Source organism: Melanerpes formicivorus, unplaced genomic scaffold (genome assembly GCF_026170545.1).
Source record: "Melanerpes formicivorus ecotype bairdi unplaced genomic scaffold, bMelFor1.0.p_v2 SCAF_5, whole genome shotgun sequence".
NCBI lineage: Eukaryota > Metazoa > Chordata > Aves > Piciformes > Picidae > Melanerpes > Melanerpes formicivorus.
The window spans coordinates 7,850,146-7,870,854 of record NW_027142357.1 but is presented as its reverse complement, the minus strand read 5'-3'; positions in this window follow the sequence as shown (position 1 = coordinate 7,870,854).

The window sequence follows — 20,709 nt, the reverse complement described above, 5'->3', positions numbered from 1 at the left end:
GAGACCATCAAAGGTCATCTTGGCCAACCTCCTGCACTCAGCAGGGACACTTATAACTAGAGTAGGCTGCCCAGGGCCACATTGAGTCTGATCTTGAATGTCTCTAGGGAAAGGACCTCAACCACATGCCTGGGCAGCCTGTTCCAGTATTTCACCACCCTCATTGTGAAGAACTTCAGTACAAGGGTTTTGAGACTCTGGAATAGACTGCTCAGGAAGGTTTTGGATGCCTCTTCCATGGAGGTGTTCAAGGCCCAGTTGGATTAGACCTTGAGCAACTGAGTCTAGTTGAGAGGTGTCCCTGCCCAAGGTGAAGAGGTTGGAGTAACTGATCTCTGAGGTCCCTTCCAACCTGAGCCATTCTATGATTCAGAGTTATCTGTTTTCCATTCCTCACCTGCTGATTAGACTGTTTTATTTCTGTAACATTTTGTATTTAAAACACTTTATCCTGGTATGAAATGTTTGTTTGTTATCTAGATGATGGAGGGATTACGGATGCTCTCAAAAGAACACTGACCTTTAAGCACATGTACAACATCTGTAGGAAACAGCTGGAAAACCTATCAGATGTTTTCTCAAGTACAAGTGCAATGAATTCTTCCTGCAAAGCCTTTTCTGACTCTCTTCTTTTCACCTCAGCAGTGTTATTCATTAAAAGCTGGGAAAAAGAATCCTCTGTTGAGCTGAATATTCTAAGGCAGAGAATACCAAGTCATGCAGCTTCCCATAGGTGAAATTGGTAGTGCAAAGTAAAAAAAGATTAATGAACTTTTTTACTACTGCTTTTAGCTTTCAATCACTCATTTGCTAAATAGCCTGCTTTTCTCCCTGAGAAATAGGTGGGACTGACAGGACTCCTCCTGACTGATCATTGCTCCAGCATTTACACACCTTAGCTAATTGGTTTGCAGGGCTTAAAGCCAGAGGCTGGCAAAGCCCAGCTAATGCTGGCAAACATTCAGAGGTTCAGGTTGTTATCCAAAATTTACAGATTCACAGATAGCATTGGGTTGGAAGGTCATCTTGTCTGAATTTGAATGTCTCCAGGAATGGATCCTCAACCACACAGCTGGGCAACCAGTTACAGTGTTTCACCACTCTCATTGTAAAGAACTTCCTCCTGATGTCCAATCTAAATCTCCCCTGCTCCAGTTTCAAACCATTGCCCCTCATCCTACCACCACAAGCCCTTCTAACCAGTCCCTCCTCAGCCTTCCTGTAGGTTCCCTTCAGATACTGAAACGTAGCTCTACGGTCTCCCTGAAGCCTTCCCTTCTCCAGGCTGAACAGCCCAAATTCTCTCAGCCTGTCCCCATAGGAGAAGTGCTCCAGCCCTCTGATCATCTTGGTGGCCCTCCCCTGGACCCGCTCCAGCATGTCCATGTTTTGAGAGACCCATATCTGGACACAGCACTGCAGGTAAGGTCTCACCAACGCAGAGCAGAGGGGCAGCATCTCCTCTCTCCATCTGCTGGCTACACTTCTCTTGAGGCAGCTCACACTGCCATTGGCCTTCTGGGCTGCAAATGCCCACTGCTGGCTCATGTCCAGCTTCTCTTCCACCAGCATCCCCAAGTCCTGTCCAGCAGGGCTGCTCTCAATTTCATCATCCCACCCTGTCAGTATTTGTAAGCATCGATCAAATCCACCCTCAGCCTTCTCTTCTCCAGTGAATAAGGCCCAAGTCCCTCAGCCTTTCTTCATAATTCAGATGTTAAAGTGCCCTAATTATCTGGGTAGCCCTTTGTGTTGCTCCCTTTCAGTTTTCCTAAAGATACTTTCTCTGTAGAAAGTTTCTTATATACAGATCAGATTTTATGGGCAAATGATCTCTCAAAGTGAATGGTAGGGGATTTAGTCCCTGAATTTAGAGCATCCTTGTTTATGTAGCTCAGTTATGTGGCCATGGCAAGAGCCACATAGCTTGGCATGTTGTCACTAGTTTCTGATCCCTTCAGATCTGCCACTCCAAGAGTACTTTGTGCTCTGGGCTTTTTTTTTTGTGCAGGATACAGCTCATGACACAAAACCTCTGCATGGAGTCTAAACCAAACCATTCATAGGCAAGGGGGAAACTGTTGAAGTAGGAAGAAACCTTTGAGATCATCAGGTCCAACTGCTTGCCTAGAGCTCACAACTCCACCATTACCGCTAAGCTACTGCCACTAAACCATGTCCCTGAGCATCACATCCACACATCTTTTAAATACCTCCAAGGACAGTGGCTCCACCACCTCCCTGGGCAGTCTGTCCCAGCACCTGAGAAACTTTTTTTGGAGAAATTTTTCCTAATACCAAAGCTGAACCTTGCCTGGCACAACTTTAGGCTGTTTCCTCTTGTCCTGTCACTTGCTGCATGTGAGAAGAGATTGACCCCCACTCCACTCCAGCCTCCTTTGAAGAAGCTGTAGAGGGCAATGATTTCTCACTCCCAGCCTCCTTTTCTGAAGACTAAACAACCCTAGCTCCCTCAGCCATTCCTCATAAAACTTGTGTTCAAGGCCTTTCACCAGCTTGGCTGTTCATCTTTGGATGAGCTCCAGGACCTCAATTTTCTAAGGCAATCCTCTTTCCTTGCCTCACAAGGCCTTGCTTCAACTTTGGTTGCTATTGTGGTAAACCTAAACCCTGTTTTCTAGCTTCAAAGATGTTTCTCTGCTCTGAGACTTTGTCTGCTTCTTGTGCTTCTGTTTAGCTCAGCCTTCAGGGCCACTGTGAAAGAGCAGCCACCTCTTCCCTTTCCCACAAGGCAGCCTCTGATGTGGTGGGGCTCTGCCAGGGCTGGATGACTCCTGGGGGGAGGTGTGGGTTTTCTGGGGGCCACCAAGCACCAAAGTGTCCCTGAACCAGGTTTGGCTCAGCATATCCCACACTGGAGCTGAAGCCTGTTTGCTCTGCTGTGTGAACACGCTATAAAGCAAAGAGCTGGGGTTGTTCACCCAGCATGCTGGGCTGGCACCTGCTGCCCCTGCATCTAAAGTGAGGGGAAAGGACAATGAAGGATGTGACTGTCACCTTGAGAAATACATGAGCACTCTACCCTCTTCCTCTGTCCCTGAACTCTGGGGTTGTATTTCATCACATCCCAGTGATCGGAGAAAGTTTAACCTGCAGAATTATGTGCTACAAATGACAACCATTTTCCTCTCAAGGTGAAAAACTTAGACAGAGAGAAAGAGGGAGAAAGAGAGGCACAGTTTCCATGGCAACCCTGGGAAACTTGCACACCAGAGGAAAATGTCATTTTCCCCAAAAAGACAAAACTTCATGGACAAGTGGTATGGTGCATCAGGAGAGGAAGTGGCAGTCTGAAAATGAAAAGCTCATTTGCATTTATAGTTCTGTGTTTCATTTTCTGGTTACAAGATCCAGTTGTGCACAATTTAGTGGGGAAAATGATATTCAACATTTCAGGTGAATAATGTAGATTAAGATCGAATTGAGCCAGAAGTAGTTCTTTGTGTCAGGCTCAGGCTTGGAGGATGGGGTGGATCACAGGGGTGCCTGGATTCTGCTTTAGCTGGGTTAATGCTGCTACATTTGAGAAGTTGGCTGGCATTTTACACCCTCTAGCAGACCTTGAAAAGTCAGGATATGTCCAGAACTACTGAGATTCCTGCCACAGCTCACAATTTCAGCATGTGAAGTTATACCTCCTAGCTTCCATGCTACCTTTGATACCATCAATCACCATCCCTTGTAAGCCACACTGCAGAGGAGAGGGTTTTACGATGAGCATTAGCGTCGTAATATAGCAAAGAGCATTGTTAATGAAGCGTGGAAAAAGAATAAATTCAGCTAATGGGTAGATGTGTCAAATTTCAATTAGGGCTATGCTGGAAAGAGAAAGAGAGAGACGAGCATACAAATGAAACCTTTGACCTTCAGAGTAAAGGGAGAAAAACCTGAGAGAAAAAGGGGGATGTTCAGAGATGTTTTCCTTGCTGAATGGTGAGAAGTCTGAGCAGAAAATTCTGTTTTAATTACCACTATATAAGGGATCACACCAAAAAATGCCATTTTGATTCAACTGGTATACTGCCAGTTACCTGCTCATGCTATTTACTGCATGGGGTAGAGACAAAGATTGTGAGCATTTTATGGTGATGGAAAACAAAACCTCACCTACAGGAAGCCCAGGCAAGGGAAAATTAAACCTTCTTTTCCCTGTATATGCAATGCTGTTGGAAAGATCCTCCTTCTTGCTCCTCTTAGGCTTTCAGACAGGTCTGAAGTGATTCAAAGTGTACTTTAATGCATAATCTGATGAACCTGGTTTCTGAATGCAAAGAAACAGCAGTGGGAGGGGTTGCAGCAGAGGCACAGCTGAACAAGCTGCAAGGTTCGGACACAGTCCAAGGCACCTGGGAACTGCTAGCTTTACATTTGCATCCCTAGCAGGGTGAGCAATGGTTCAGACATGCAGCCCTGGGTTCACATAGGTGCCATCACACCCCTGCATGCAGGTGATTCAATAGCAGTTGCCCAGCTTGAGTTAATAGGCCAAAATTGACATTAAAGATATATATATAGAGATATATATGTCAGGGTTTAATTTAGCTCATTTGTCTGCATGAGGAGTAAGGCTCTGCTCCCAGAGCACTGTGGCTTGAGAGAAACTCCTAAGACCTGAGCCCAGACAAGAGTCAGCCTGCAAAAGGGAGCTGACTCTCGAGTACCATTGCCCTTGCAAGTGCTATCACACTGATGTCCTTCTGACTCATTGGCTGCTAGAAAAAGCTGCTTCCCTGGATGCTTGTCCCAAGAAGTTTGGCTGCTGCTGTTGCCTATAGTCCCCCATATAGGTGCTTGCTCACCCCTTGCCCTCAAAGGGTACCTCAAGTCCCTTTCCCAGGGCATAGTGTCCTGAAAGGGTGGGTCAAACACACCAAGGAGTTGTTTCACAATGCTTCTGTGATGGATGCGATGCTGTGTTTCAGATGTAGTGTTGGTGCAGCTCTTCTGTGTGGTGCACACCTGATGCAGTGCTAGGGCAAACACCTCTGTGTATGTCCCCTTAGATCTGAATACCAGGCAGCAAGCCACTACTCACTGTCAGCCTGGCAAGGAAACAGAACCCATTTGTATTATTTCCCTCACAATCATAGAATCAGAGACTGGTTTGGGTTGGAAAGGACCTTAACCATAATCTAGTTCCAATCCCTGCCATGGGCAAGGACACCCCCTACTATACCATGTTGCTCAATGTCCCATCCAGCCTGGCTTTGAACACCTTTAAGTGCCAAAAATAGTTGATCACTTGGCCGGGAGACCAAACCTCTACAGATCTCTCTAGGCTTGAGTTGCTGATATGGGTTTTCACTTCCCATGAAATTTCATCATTGTGAGGATCTCCATAATCTTTATTTTGCCTTCCCTGACCACAAAAGCCTCTGGTCCTTGACGGTGCAAGGCTTTCCTCTCATCTCCAGACATCCCTTTGGTCGTCCCCTTTGGGAGCCTACCTGCTCTGTGGGTGTATGCAGCCAATTTAAACATGGTACAGGGCTGTACTTCTAGTCCAGTTCAGCGCAGGAGTCAACATTACGCAGTTGTGTAGTAAAATCTGGAAAGTGATAGGGAAGAGGAATCTCTAGATCTTGAGGATGCTTCCTCTCTTCAGTGTCAAACAACCCCAGACTCACCAGGAGGAGCCCATGTGGGCCTGGTGTCCTCTGACCAGGTCTTTCAGCTCTAGGGTTTGTTTTCCAACTACAGAGTTTTCAAAGCTCACAACCCCTGAATGCCAAAGGCTGGGTTTGCAGTAAGCCCTATCAAATGCCTGCTAGGCTAGGTATGTTACATGGAAGGCTGTGCTGTTCTTCAGCAGCTCATGAAATGATGCAAAGCATGTGGAATTTATCCTTCACTCAGAACTCCCAACGTTTTTTTCTCAGGAAATTTTGCCCTGTGACAGGTAGCTCCAAAAAACACTGGTGTGATGATTCTTAGTATTTGATCATGTAAGTATGGAAAGCAAATCATCTTGTTGAGCTGTATGATATCCCTTCTGCTTCATGCCTGACTGATGCATGTCCCCGTAAGCAGATAACACAGCAGCATTTTTAAATGACAACATTTGCTTTGACAGATCCTGCAGCCTGAAAATCTGCCTTCCCCTTCTGGTTGTGCATATTTAAAACTGTTTGGGTTTTTTTTTTTTCCCTTCTTTTTCCTTCTTGTGTATTTACTTTTATTCAGAGGTTAGAAAGAAAATCTTTTCAGTAGAGCAGCTTCTCTGCTATAATGAGTGTCTACATTATTTCCAACTCTATTGATTTGGTTTAGTAGCATAAATGGGTCACACTATTGTTATTGGATAAATATTACCCTGTGGAAGCATATTTCCAGCTCTAATATTCTCATTTACAGGCTGGATAAGGAGTCTTCTGTGAACCTGCTCCAATATTTACTTTCAGCTTCTGGTTAAGTAAACGTTCTTGCCAGAAAACTTGTTCAGTAGTGTGTTCAGGGAATGCAAATATGCCAGGAAAGATACAGCAGCAAATGCAATGACATTTTTTCATCAGGTGAAAATGTATCAAGCTCTGTGTGAAATGAAGAAAGTCAGATATGGTCCATATAGGGCACAGTCATAGTCAAAATCAGTTTTATCAATCTCAAATATTACAAATCAAAATTGCTATATTGGGATTTCTGCCATCACTTTAATCCACAACTGTCTCATTTTTAAAGCCACAGAACATTTTCGCAAGCTGTTTACTATGAGGGTGATGAAATGCTGGAATGGATTGCCCAGAGAAGTTGTGGCCACCTCATCCCTGGAAATGTTTGATACCAGGTTGGATGAGGCTTTGAGCAATCTGCTCTAGTGGAAGGTGTCCTTGCTCATGGCATGGGGTTGGAACTAGATGATCTTTAAGGTCCCCTTCCAACTCAGGCTATTCTATGATTCACTGACTTTAGAGGTTGGTTTTAGTTTTGTTTTGGTGGTTGGTTTTCGTTGTAGGTTTTTTTTTTGTGTGTGTGTGTTGTAGTGTTTTGAACCATAGGAGTATAGCCCTATCTTTAGACATTTGTGACCAAACCCACAGCAAATAGAAGCTTTCTTCAAAAAGAAAGCCCCACATGAGCCAAGGTTCTTCAGGCGTTGCTCAGACACTTGCCAAATTGCTCAGAAACATTTGTGGCCAGATACAATCTGTGGTTTGCACTGGAAAATGAGCTCATCTGGCTCACATAATCACAGGACATCACATAAAGCTGCAGCTAGCAAAGCAGGTGAGATCCAGCACTCTATTACAAACTCCAGGTTTCTGGAATAGCACTTTGGGAGGTGGGTGCTGCAGAGCCCTGACCCCTCCCTGTCCCCTCCATTCTGCCTGCATCAGTATTCCCCAGTGAGGAATTAGCTCCTGTTCAAGCAGATTGTTTCAAAGCAGGCTGAAGCTTCAGATATGTTTTCTTCCCTTTCCACAAGCAGCCGAGATGATCAGCTGAGTGCTACAGGCTCAGTCCTGGTGGCCAAAGTGTTCTTGTTACCTTGACCTACAGCTGCATCCCATTTCTTTCTTCCCAGTCAGGATGGAGGTTTGACCTCCTCACCAGCTATGGTTTTCCTTGCCGATTAGAAGTAATATCTAATACAGTATAAATCTGACAATGGGGTGGTGTCACCAGACATAGAGACATTGCTCAGGGCTTTAGAAAGAGTTGTTGGGTGAACTAGAGAAGAAATTAGCCTGCTTTGATTTAGGTCTGGATATGTGCACTGCACCAGCACGTGTGGAGTCAGATGAAATGCAGGAACCTGTGGCCAAGACAAAGGATTTCAGAAGAGTGTTTACATTTTACATCCCTAATCTTGCCCCTGTGGTGAAGATTTTAAGCATCCATTAGTGAAAAAAGAACAAGTATGTCTATCCTCAGGTACAAGATGGAGGGCTTAGGAAATTTAAAAGGCTAAAATATGAAAAATATGACAAGTCCTTTTCCCACTCAAGGGATTTTTCAGGACCTCTTGCTGTTTGATGCAATATGGATTCCTACAATATGTTGTTAGGAGAATGTCATAAAACATAGATTAGTGATTGCATTTTCACCCTTTTGATGTGCCACTTAATGAGGTGTGTGCTCTTTACTACCTGACATCAAAAAGACAACTGCTGGAGTTTTTCACATATGCATCAAATGAATTTTTTTATGTTAATGGGTATAATCATCTAGGCAATCGAATGCTGCTTTTATATCATCTGGTTCACAGCTAATTTGAGTGTCTAGTGCCAGTGTTTACTCACTAGAGGGAAATCAAAATCTATATGGAGGTTCTGCAGCCCCTGACCATGTTACTTCCCAGTCCCAAATCAAAGGGAATGAGAGCTCGCTTTCAGGAAGTTGAGTGAAGTTTTGCATTCAAAGAAGAAATGCCTCATTATCCGTGGTACCAGCAAAGGGCAGCAACTAAGGTGGAGCTTAGCTTTTATTTTATTTAGCTTTCATTAATACTATTTATTCAATGAAAGCTAATGAAAGCAGTGTTAGAGTAGGGCTTATCCTTTTGCTGCTCTGCCAACACTAGTGGAACACGGAAAGGAGAGAAGCTAACTTGGACACTTGGAGAGAGTAGCATGGACATACATTACATAGTTTACTGATTCCACCCCTCTGAGATTTTCCATTCCCTGTGACCTCCCAAATGAAATTTACATGTGGTTTATTGATGAGGTGTGAAATAGGATGTGGTTTGTTTGTCAGCAGTTGTGTGGACACAGCAACTGGACTCCATTAACCACGTCTCCTGTCTGACCATTCAGTGATGCTGCAGATATTTTTGTCCAAGGTTTGGCTAGTCTGTTGGTGTTTAAAAAGAAGGATCATCTTCCCAGTCTGTTCTGTTCAGGGGCAGCACTGACCAGGAGAAGCACCATGCCTTAAAATACCTACTGGCTAGGCATGAAAAGACTTTATGGCTAGTGGTCACCATCAGTGTTCACATCACAGACTGACAGGTCCAAAGCAAATCTGCATGAAACCCAAATCTTCCTGTTACTGATGTCAATGATAGTCATATCCACGTTTCTCTGAGCCCATGCACATACTGTTGAACATGTCCAGCTTACTTTTATTTATCAGCCTTTGTAGCTTTCATTTTACCTCATGTCCTCTTCTTCACAGGGTCTAGCATTTAACAATTTATGGTTGTATCTATAAAGTGAATGGGATTACCCTGAAAGCACTTCAAAAAACACTTGTTGCGTGGCATGTTGGAAAGATGTTCAGCTTTGCACAGCAGTTGATTTGCTTCTGCAGGTAACCATCATTCTGAAGTCACACCACAGGTACCTTGAGCAGGTTTTGACTCACAGAGCAAATTACCTCCTAGAAAGATCAGGATGTTTTCTGGCTCTGCTGTTAAAATTATTTCACTGGAAACACCAGGAACGATGCAGTGTCTCAGTTCAGACAACTTATATTATTGATGATGCCTCTGTACAAGCACAGACATCTGTCAGTGTTGGGAGAAGAAACTTCCCACCTTTGAAATCCATGTTCCTACGGCCTTCAAGCAGCATTTTTAACTGTTGGTTGTCTACAAGCACAATGTCAAGGCCACTGTCTTTGACTCCTTGCCAAGTTTGCTGCCATGGAGGGATTCTTACTGTCCCTTTTTCACTGGGCTTCAGTGTGGCTTGAATAAGTGTCCCAGCAGACAGCAGTGTTGCCTCAAAGTGTTGAGAGTTTGTATAGAGAAAGCTTTCTACCAGACATTCCTAAAATTCACTCTTTTTTCCTATAACTATTCACTTGAACACAACATGGGCAAACTGCAGGATGTCTCCCAAAACAAAGCTCAAACAAGAATGGATTTCAACATTCATTCCTGCACATTGCTGCATTTTAGCAACCTGCTCTTTCTTGTACCACCCTGTCATTTAGTGCTTAGTCTAAAGACATTTTAGGTTTATGTTTTAAAGGACAACTAATGATGGCCACTAGATGGGTATCAAAGGTGCTCTGTGAATCCCTCTGTCTTCCCCAAGGGAAGAGAAACAGAAGAAGGCAGAGAGACTGATAGGGTGGGAAACCAGCTGGGATGGAAAGAAAAACAATCCAGTAAGACATAAAGAGACACAAACCAGTATGGAATCCAACCCCTGATGGCAACGATGTCACCGTCAACAATGATGCTGTGGGCAGTCACTGGGGAAGTCCCAGACTGGACTCATTAGCAGAGGGGAATTGGATTCAGGACCTGAATTATATAATTTGATTTAGGAACTCATGGACTGGGATTGAAGACAGAATGGACAGAGTCCTCCTCAGACTCTAGCCTTGGTGATCCCTCAGCTTCATCTTGAAGATGATATCCATGGGATGGAATCCCTTGCAGGTCAATTGAGGGCAACCTGTTCTGTCTGCTCCTTCACACATGTGCGACCTCTGAATTCCTGCACCTCTGACTTCCTGCACCCAAACAAGGGGTCAAGATTTATCAGTGCCCTTGGTCTGCAGCCCAGCCCTTGGCAGGAACCCTCTTGATCATGTTCTCACTGGTAGCAGCAGCCCCAGGCTGTGCAAACCTGCCCTAAACTGCAGAAAGTGCCTCACGGAGCAGAGACTGAGCTGAGAAGTCACAGCATTGAAAGGATCAGTTGGGGTCTAGCTCAAAACAGGACTTAGTAGTCAGAGTGTTTCAAGATTTGAGGCAGAAGCCCATTCTTCCTGTGGACCTCAGACTAACAGGTGGCTTTTCAAGAGTTTTTAAATATATCTCTGAAGATTTAAAAATAGTTTTGTACCAGAAGGCAAATACAGAGCAGCTTCCTCCATGCAGCTTATCTTTCACTTGGCAATAAATAGTGTACGGCTGAGGGAGTTTTGATATAGTTTGGCCTATTTATTCTGTTACACCTGAGTGGATTGCTTTAACACAGGACTGACAGATGAGCTCCCACTCTGGAAGGTCATTCTATGGTAATGAATTCTCATCTTTTTCTTCTCCTGGATCCTGGAGCACAGCTTTCTCAGCCTGCAGTGCTATCAACAGGCAACTGCAGGGAGAGGGAAGCGCTTTGGCTTCAGGCTGCGATCTGTGAGGCACAGGCAGCCAGCGGACCTTCCCTTTTATCTCCCAGGAGGCTGACATGGCTTTATCACTCAGAAGGCTTCAAAATAGATCCTTTTCCTGTGACTTTCTACTGCTAACCTCACTGGGAAAGGTGACATTTAAAGCTTCATACCATTTTCTGTAATATTGCCTGAGATATTTTCTTCCCCTTTTATTAAACCTATTTTCTAATAGGCATTCTACATGAATAATCTCTGGGCAAAGCAGATTTTAGAGAAAAGCATGACACTGGTTCCTTTTCCTGGAAGATTCTATCATGTAAGAACCATGCAGAGCTGTAATGACCTCCAACTAACAACTTATTTACCCCATGGTCCAGTTTCTAAGTATAACAGAATACTCAGCAGGTAAGACATTGAGATTCAACTGATGGAAATTAAGGTGAATCTTTGGGACCCAGGTCCTTGGGTTGTGTACTTGTTGAATTTTGTCATTACTAGCACAGCCCCTCAAGAGCACCAGTAAGAGGTCTCACCAACCTGTTGTTTGAAGCAGAGGGACAGAAGGGGAAGGTGTAAACCTCCCACAGAAGACTTCAAGTGAAGTAGGTGGCTTTGGAAAGCAGAAAACCTTCTGTTCCTTTCAAAGGAGGGACCTTGTGGAGGCTGACTGCTTATGGCATCAATATTGATCTGCATCTGGGCTTCCAAGAAGAAAAGCCTCATCCAGCACAGCAGAATTTTAACCTTCAGATGTGTTTGTGGAAGGTAAGCTGGCATTAGCAGATGGGTTCTCAGTTAGTGCAGCTTTCTGTGTTCCTCATCTTCTCCCTAACAAGAGGAAGGGGGTAGTCCCTTTTCGTCGTGTCCTGTGATAGGAAAAGGGGCAATGGACACAAACTGGAACACAGGAGGTTCCACCTCAACATGAGAAAATACTTTGCTGTGAGAATGCTGGAATCTTGGAGCAGGCTTCCCAGAAAGGTTGTGGACTCTCCTTCTCTGGAGAATTTCAAGACTCATCTGTATGCATTCCTGTGTGACCTTCCCTAGGTGATCCTGCTTTGGTAGGAAGAGGTTGGACTCAATGATCTCCAGAGGTCTCTTCCAACCCCTACCATTATCTGATTATTTGAGGTAGGCAAAACAGCTTTTATTTAAATCTTGGGGAGACCACTCCCTGGATTGTGTATTGATTGAAGTTTGTCATTATTAGTAGGTAAACTAGCTTTTATTCAGTATGTGTCTTGAAGAAGCCAGCCTATGGTATTAAGAAATGCCACCTAATACACAGATAACTGAAAGTGAATTGTCTATGAATTCTTCTTACAGAACCCCCTTCAAATGGTGGCAATAACCCAATAATTCTGATAAAGAAGCTGAAAAGCAATTACTGAGCAGTGAGATGGTTACCTACCACCTGAAGGCATAATTCTATAAGATAAATGCACATGGATTTTTGACAAGTGATAAGATCACAATCTACCCAGCAGATAACTCCCCCCCTCTTACCATTTTACAATAGCCTTCCTTGTTTGATTGTTGTCATTCAACTTTTGCACTAGATGGAAAAAGTAGTTTTGGTGGAAGTAAAAATACCTGAGAGCTTACCTAGGCTTTCTCTTTTAGAAGTTAAAGCTCTTTGTCTTTATACCTCCCTACAAAATCATAGAATCACAGAATCACAGAATGGTGGGGGTTGGAAGGGACCCCTGCTAATGAAGGTTCACGTAGATCAGGTTGCACATACAGGAGGGTTTGGAATCTCTCCAGAAAAGGAGACTCCACAGCCTCTCTGAGCAGCCTGCTCCAGGGCTCCAGCATCCTCACATGAAAGATTTTACATGACCTTCCTTAAGTCCAAATGAAACATCCAGGGCTCTAGTTTGTATCCATTGCCCCTGGCACCATTGAAAAGAGCCCTGTCCCATCCTCATGACCTCATGAGCTATTGATCATCATTGAGATGATCCTCTCTCAGTCTGTTCTTCTCCAGGCCAGGTCTCTGAGCCTTGTTGGAGAGATACTCCAGTGCCCTGAGCAGCTTCATGGTCCTCTCTTCATCTCACTCCTGTAGTTCCCTGGCCCTTTTAAAATGGGGAGTCTAGAACTGGACACAATACTCCAGGTGTGAACTCACTAGGGCAGAGCAGAGGAGAACCTTCCTCAACCTTTTGGTCACACTCTTCTTAAGGCACCCCAACGGACCATTGATCTTCCTTGCCACGAGGACATATTGCTGGCTTATGGTGAACTTATCTGCCAGCACTCCCAGGTCCTTCTCCACGCAACTGCTTCCCAGCAGACCAACCTCTCACCTGTGCTGGGGCAGGATTCTACACACACCCTTGCTGCTCTGTGTGAGGTTCACTGCTCCCCAGCTCTCTTTACTGTCTGGTCAGCCTCATCCCAGCTGATCCACAGGCCTCAATATTCAAGGAGAAGGCCAAAGGACATTTCCATGGATGATCTTCCTTATGTTATTATGAGATGGAAGCTGAGCTAGCTGCAGAAGTGTTAAGCTGTACAAAAAATGAATATGGGATTTCTTACCTGATGTGAGGTGGTACATGGATTGACATTCTCCATTTTTATTCTCATAGAATCATGGAATTGTTTTGTTTGGAGATCCTCAAGTCTAACGGCTAACACATCACTACCAGGTCACCACTAAACCACATCTCTCAGCACCATGTCTATGCAGCTTTGAAATCCCTCCAGACATGGAGACTCCAGCACTGCCCTGGCATCCTGTTCTGCCCTATTGAATGGGACTGAATGAGAACTTAAGGAAGTGTCACTGAAGAAGGGAAGGAGCTGATTACTGCTAGTACTTGAAATTACTCCTGCCCCAAGGGAGCTTTGGATGGGATATTAAGGTCATCAGGCTCTGGAACAGGCTTCACAGGGAAGTGATGGAGTTCCCATACCTGCAAATGTTTAAAAGATGCTTGCATGAGGAGCTTAAGGCCACCGTCTAACAACTGTGTACAGGGAGATGTTAGGTTATGGTTGGATTCAATGATCTTGAGGCCTTTTCCAACCAGGTGATTCTATCATTCTGGTAGATAGAAGCTTGATGTTGATAATGGTACAAGTCTGTTTATGCAACAAAGACTAAAGGCACATTTTAACAATATTTAGTTTCTAAACTTGCTTATAAAAGGAAACAATGGCTTTGTGTCCCAGGTGAGATTTTAATCTAATGGAAATCATCTGGAGGAGCAGTGGTTTTTTTTGAGCAGGTGCTCAGCATCATTACCTTGTGTTAGGAAATGTAAAGACTTGATATATAAAAATTAATCTCTGGTGTCACGTACTCCCTACTAAATGAAAAATAATTTCACTGCTGTCAGTTGAGCTTAACCAACATTAAGTTAGTGCAAATGAGATCAGAATCAGGCCCTGAGACTGTACAATATATTGAGGAAGAGAGAGTGAAGTCTGTTATCTGTCATTAAATTAATTTCATATTTCCCCAAACTGCTCTTATTGGCACCAAGACCACTGGATGTGTTTTAGAGATGAGTATCAGATTACAAACCTGAGTATACTACTTTTGTGTAAGCCATAAATTAGACCTTGCTTTCACTGCTAGAAGTATTCAAGTAAATATATATTTATTTAAATAATACTCTCAGCAAGATATTTAAATAAAGGGGACATGATTGAATTACTAAAGAGAAGAGTAGCAGAACATGCACAGCTTGAAGACCTTACACTAAGGAATTCATGTACAGTAACAACCTAGACTGAGAAATCCTTGCTAATTTTTGTGCTTAGAAAGTCTTGAAGGCTAAAGCTGAATTACTTTCCTGCTGGATGAAATTCAAAGGCAACAATCCTGAAAATCATTTTGATGTAGATAACATAGCCATACAGAAGCTCAGACTTAGATTTGCTCTGTGTCCCAGCATGTCTGTCTGAACATTCTTGATTAGTGCTTCCTTAATTGAACATAAATTTATAGAGTTGTACATAGCTGATACATAAAGTTTACATTTCAAAACAGTTTCTTAGGCCCACAGACTTGTGACAATCCCTGGAAGAACTCTGGTCTCAAACTGCTAGCCATGCAGTTAATTGTTTTTCTGTGATAATTGGAAGCCTCAACACGTTTTTTGCTGGGGTTTTAATCAGAAACTGTTTCCAAATTAAGGACTCTTGCTCAGACTTTGTGCCTGCGCTTTGTGCTCCCTGAGAAATTAATCTTAATAGAAAACAATCAAGTAGTTGCCTGTATGCTCTGAAATCCACGGAGATTAGAAGTTAAGGTGCTTATTCATGTGAAAAGCTTCACCCCAGACTGGACTGACACAAACAAACATTCCCCATCCAGAACTGCCTTGGCAAGATGGTGTTGACAGAATAACTTCCCTCCCCAAATGGGATTTTGTTCATGTAGGTGCTCACCCAAGGTTGGTTTTGCCTTGTACTCTTGAGACAAGGTGCCAGACCAATTGCTGCAATCAGGAATTCAACGCATTCCAATTAGAGAAATCTTATTCTTAGTACAAACTTTTACTGGGGGAACTTAAAGGGGAACCTCCCTCCCCCCCCACTCCGCCCCAAATCCCTGATCTCTTAATTCCCAGAAGCCTCGAGAGAAGGTTTAAAGCTGGTGGAGTGGAGATAAATGCAGAGAAAAGAAAACACTTTGAAAGCATGTTTCAAGAAAAACATTTCAAAGTGCTACCAATAAACACTTCCATTACCACACCACTTCACATTTGCAAACCTCAGCAAATTCTCTTCCTTGAGAAGAAAAACACCTCAGACCTCTCTGAGGAGTCACCAGCTCAGCAGTCCTAACAGCAGCTGCCTGGGAGTTCAAGGGTTTAGGTTTAGAGTTGAGGGAATCCTGTAACTGCTGCCTCACTTCACACAAAGGGTTTGCAGATGACCTGAGCAACATCTCACCTTGAACAAAACAGGGAAAAGTCACAAAAATGCACTAAGGCAGGTCCTGTTTCCTGGTGTTGCAGATGGTGAGACAAAGTTCACTGTCTCTTGGGTTTTAAGCCATTGGTGAAGGGAAGAGAATCCATCAAAATATACCAAAGGAGAGAAGATGGTATCAGAAAATATAAGAAAACAAGGCTAAAGAACAACTTGGAGGGCAGATAGAGGAAAGACCACTGCTCTGACATTGCAAAAAGATAGTTCAGGTCCACCACCTCTCTGGGCAGCCTGTTCCACAGCAACACTAATGACTCTGGGACTTTAAAGTGTGAAAAAATTACTGGATCCTGTAGATGAGCCTCAAATCATGGAATCATTTGGTTGGAAGAGCCCTTTAAGATCATCAACTCCAATTGTTCTCTAACTGTACCAAGGCTGGTGCTAAACCATGTCCCTCAGCACCACATCTCTGCCTCTCTGTAACACCTCCCTGAGAAGGGATTCAACCACCTCCCTGAGAAGCCTGAATCCAGTGTCTGATCCTGTCCTAGAAATCTTGGGAGGCCAATTTTTTTTCAGACACAATATGCACGGAAAGAGAGGTATGAATCTCACCTGTATGGATCTCAGGTGTTACAGCACTGAGTGCAGCATCTCACTGAGGCAGCTCTCAATTCCTTCTTTCTCCAAGGAGGAGACATGCTGCACCTTGACTATTTATTGTGGGAGATGTGCTTAATCAAAGGACATGCTAGATACCATGAAAGGACTGCAAATTTAAGGCTCGTTGATGGTTGCCTTGAAAGGGAGAGAGCAGCACTGACCTGCCAGTAAAGTGATTTTTCAGGGGAAGTTGGCAGGTTTTGTGAGAGCTACAAACCAGGCAAATGGAGCTCAAAGAGCTCAAGGAATTGGAGGCAGTAAAGGCACCACTGCTCGATGATGCTAAAACTTAGCATGGAAATATTTGCAGCTGACTTTTACCTCTGAAAAGAAAGGCTGATGATGAAACTGTGGACATGAGCTTAATAATCCTGCTGTGAAAGGACTTCTAGAAAATTATTTCTTTTTCTTTTTTTGTTGGCTGCTTCTAACCCACACTTTAGAAACACATAAACAATTTACAGCAACAAAGGGCTTTCCCCCACCCCTCACCCCCACTCCTTCCCTGACCTGAATGTAATAATTGTTGCACTTAGTTTACAGTTTTCCTTTTGGAGAGAAAAAATAAATTGATGCTGATCAGAGCAAAGGATGTTGTCACCGGCTGAGGCTGTCCCCTTAAGAAAGGGAATATGGTGGACGGAAGTTGGTAAATGGAAAGAATAATCTAAACTAATTTCATTGGTGAAGTGGGAGGAAGCACCTTCTGAACTGGGAGTGAACTGGGCATTTCCAGCACTTCTCTGTCAGTCTTGCTTCCGCCTCTTCTTCGTGCTGCAGCTCTCTCTGTGCTGGGATTTCTGCCAAGGGCTTGGCCTTGAAGACCAGATAAAGGCCGGTATTAACTCCCTTCCAATTAACACGAACTGCTTCTAACATTTTTTTTTTTTTTCCTCTCTTTTCTCTCTCTTTCTATCCCACTCTGGGGAAAGGGGGAAAGAGGGGAGAGCGGAGGTGTGAAACCCCCCTCAGCCGAGGGGGGGAACTCTCATTTCTGTGGTACTTTATTGTATATCTTTGTATATATTGTAGATATTGTAAATTTGTAAATATTCCCCTGCAAATCCTACACTGCTTTGTAATATAGCTCCACTGCCTTGCTAATTCAGCTTGTGAGGTTTTTTTTCCTTTCCTTTCAATTTTTCTTTCCCTTTACTTTACAAGGGGGAAGGGAGGAGGCTTCTTGGCCTTACCCTTCCAACCCACCACAGATGTACAGAAGAAGAGGAGATAAGTAACAGATGGTCACTGAATGACCACATAAAGTAATCCTGTGAAGGACTCTGGTCCAGGGAATGAGCAGCACGGTGCAGTTTCCCAAACTTAAGTAGGTACTTTTGAAACACGACTCTGAACTGTTTAAAAAATGCCTCAATATTGTGCCTGCAGGGGAACCTGTTTTTTGTATGTTGGCATTGATTTCAGGAATGACTTTTGGCAAGCTCAGCTCACTGCACAGTACATGGTGGTGGTCGTGATGATTGTATCTCATATCCATTCTGTGCAGAACTAAATCTGATTGCATTCTGAAACTAATCCAAAGTCCTTCACACCCAGGTGTGTTCTTGACCCAGAGCTTCCTTGCTAATTAGCCCACCCCTCCATAATGGTTAATTTCTGAATTTTGTACAAAACTTATGACATTTGACATTGCTGCTTTCTGAATGGTAAATATTTAGCAGCCCAATCAACAGGTCTGTGCTATTCTAATGTTTTGTTGTTGTTAGAGGCCAAGAAGCCACAACAATGGACCAGGAAAATCCCTGATGCTTTGCTCTGGAAGAAGCAGAATACCTTTCTGATCTCCAGGGCTGAAGCTCAGGAGAGTTTTGAGTGTCAAAATTTTCTAATCTTTTATTCTGCTTTACTTCCCCAGCAATACATATTCATAAGGAAGGTCATTATAGCAGCACCCAGTAGTGCGGCTCCAGTTTCAAACAGTGGCACTGGGCCCTTTGCAGCCATGCTCACAGAAGAGGACTGCAGAACTGAACACCAAGGTGGGGAGAAGAAAGTGATTTTTTTGAAACCTAATGAAACAAAAAGAGTTTTCACTCACATTATTGGACTACCAGAGGGAAAAGCGATTTCTAACTTATTTGAGTCTGTCTTCCTATTGATTTTAAAATGGGAGTTTGCCTTGGGAGGATGCAGGCTGGGTGCTGCATAATGTACTTTTCAGAGTGCTGCATAGGGTGTGTGAGGACAGTGGGCTGAAGGCGTGGATTCAAGCAGCCTGGTCACAGAAGTTCAGTGAAGAATGGGCTGGAAGACACTACAAGGAACAGGTCTGTTCTACTACAGTGTCTGTGACTACTCAAAATCTTGATGACACCAAAACCCAACTGGTGTAAAACAACTAACCAAGAAAGCTTTGGGTAACTACGGAGTGGAACTGAGAAGCTCCTCAGTTCTTTCTCAGACCACTGGAGCCTGAAAAAGAGCTGCATGTTCTGAAGTTAGCCAAACCTGTTCCAAATGCACACTCCTCTCTTCCTTCAGGTACAGGTGGCCCTGAGCTGACCTAATCCAGGCTGTGCTTTTACCTAACTGCTCATTCTTGCTGTTCGAAGTCCTTTGGTTGCCAGAAAATGGCCTCTTCTTTCCAGGGGATTTTAAATGGCAACTTATTGGTTTATTTTACCTGATTTGGTTTATTTTCCTTTTTTTTTTCCTCTCTTTGTTTGTTTGTTTTTTTTTTTTTTAAGGAAGAAATAATTTTTCCACTGCTGAAATTGCTTTTATTGGAATATTCTGAATATTACACAATGATGCCATTCAATGAGTTAAACCCACCACTCTCCAGAGACTACTGAAAATTCAGTAACCTTGGCAACAAAAGAAAAAGCGATCCCAGTTTAGCTGTTCAAAAAGAAGAACAAGCACCCATCTGCATGTGAACATATTGTTAACAACTTGGATTGCCTTGCTTTTATTTTCCTAATCTTATGGCTCAAGCCTACATTTCCTCCTCTTGCTTCCTTAAACATTCTAATATTACAAAATACCTTCCCCCCCGCCCCCCCCCCCCACCAGAGAAAGCTTGTCCTACATCACAGAACATAAACTGGGCAGGAAAAAGAATCAATTTTCTCTCTAAAACTGGACCAGAAAGTCTAGAAATGCTACAGAAACCTATAGATTTGCCTACAGTCCACAGAGAGTTGAAAGTTGACTCTTGTCGACTGACTATAAACAAAAAATAAAGGCATTCACTCAGGTAATTTTTCCAGCAAACCAAGCAGTCCCTCAGGATTATTTTCATATCAAGACTTTCAGAGAGTGTATAAATTTGCTCTGTTCCGGTTTGTGCTTTTCAGAGTTCTAAATTTGCATTCTGAAAGGCTAAAAAGTGCATGAAGAGGTGGATAGTGTGTACTCCAGATTAGCAATCAAGAACAGAACTATTTACTTTGAGGGTGCTGGAGCCCTGGAGCAGGCTGCCCAGACAGGTTGTGGAGTCTCCTCCTCTGGAGAAATTCTAGAGCCACCTGGACATTGTGATCCTGGACAAGCTGCTGTGGGTGCCCCTGATTTAGCAGAGGGATTGGACTGGATGATCTCCAGAGGTCCTTTCCAACCCCCATCATGCTGAAATCTGGTATAGCTCCTAAGGCTGACCTGTGTAAGAGACAAGGTGGTGAGTCTGGACAGTGCCCCAAAGAATATCTGGAGATATCAGGGAAAGGCTGGATGGCCGTGTGCCCTGGCACCCAGCATCCTTGAGGTCGCTGGTACTCTGCAGGGCTCCACGGTTGAAAATTGCTCTTGCATTTGGCTGCCTGAGTTTTCCTGTGTGCCTTTGCTTCTGCAAATCATACCAAAGTCTTTCCTCTCATTCATTTCAGGAGCTTGAGGCAGTAAGTTCAGGCCATCTAACAGCAAACTATAAAAAGCACTGGGTGTTGTATTTTTTGTAAGGTTGTGGAATAATTTCTTTCCCTGAGCTAGTGATAATATGGATTTGGAGCACAGCTTCCCCAGATTTATTTAATAAAAGGTTACCATTCTTCTCCAAGCAGAAACAAGCAGAGAAAAGAAAGCTCTTCTCTTGCACACAATGGAAGGTAGGATTATAGAATAAACGCAAGGGAGATAAGAAAGGTGAATCAA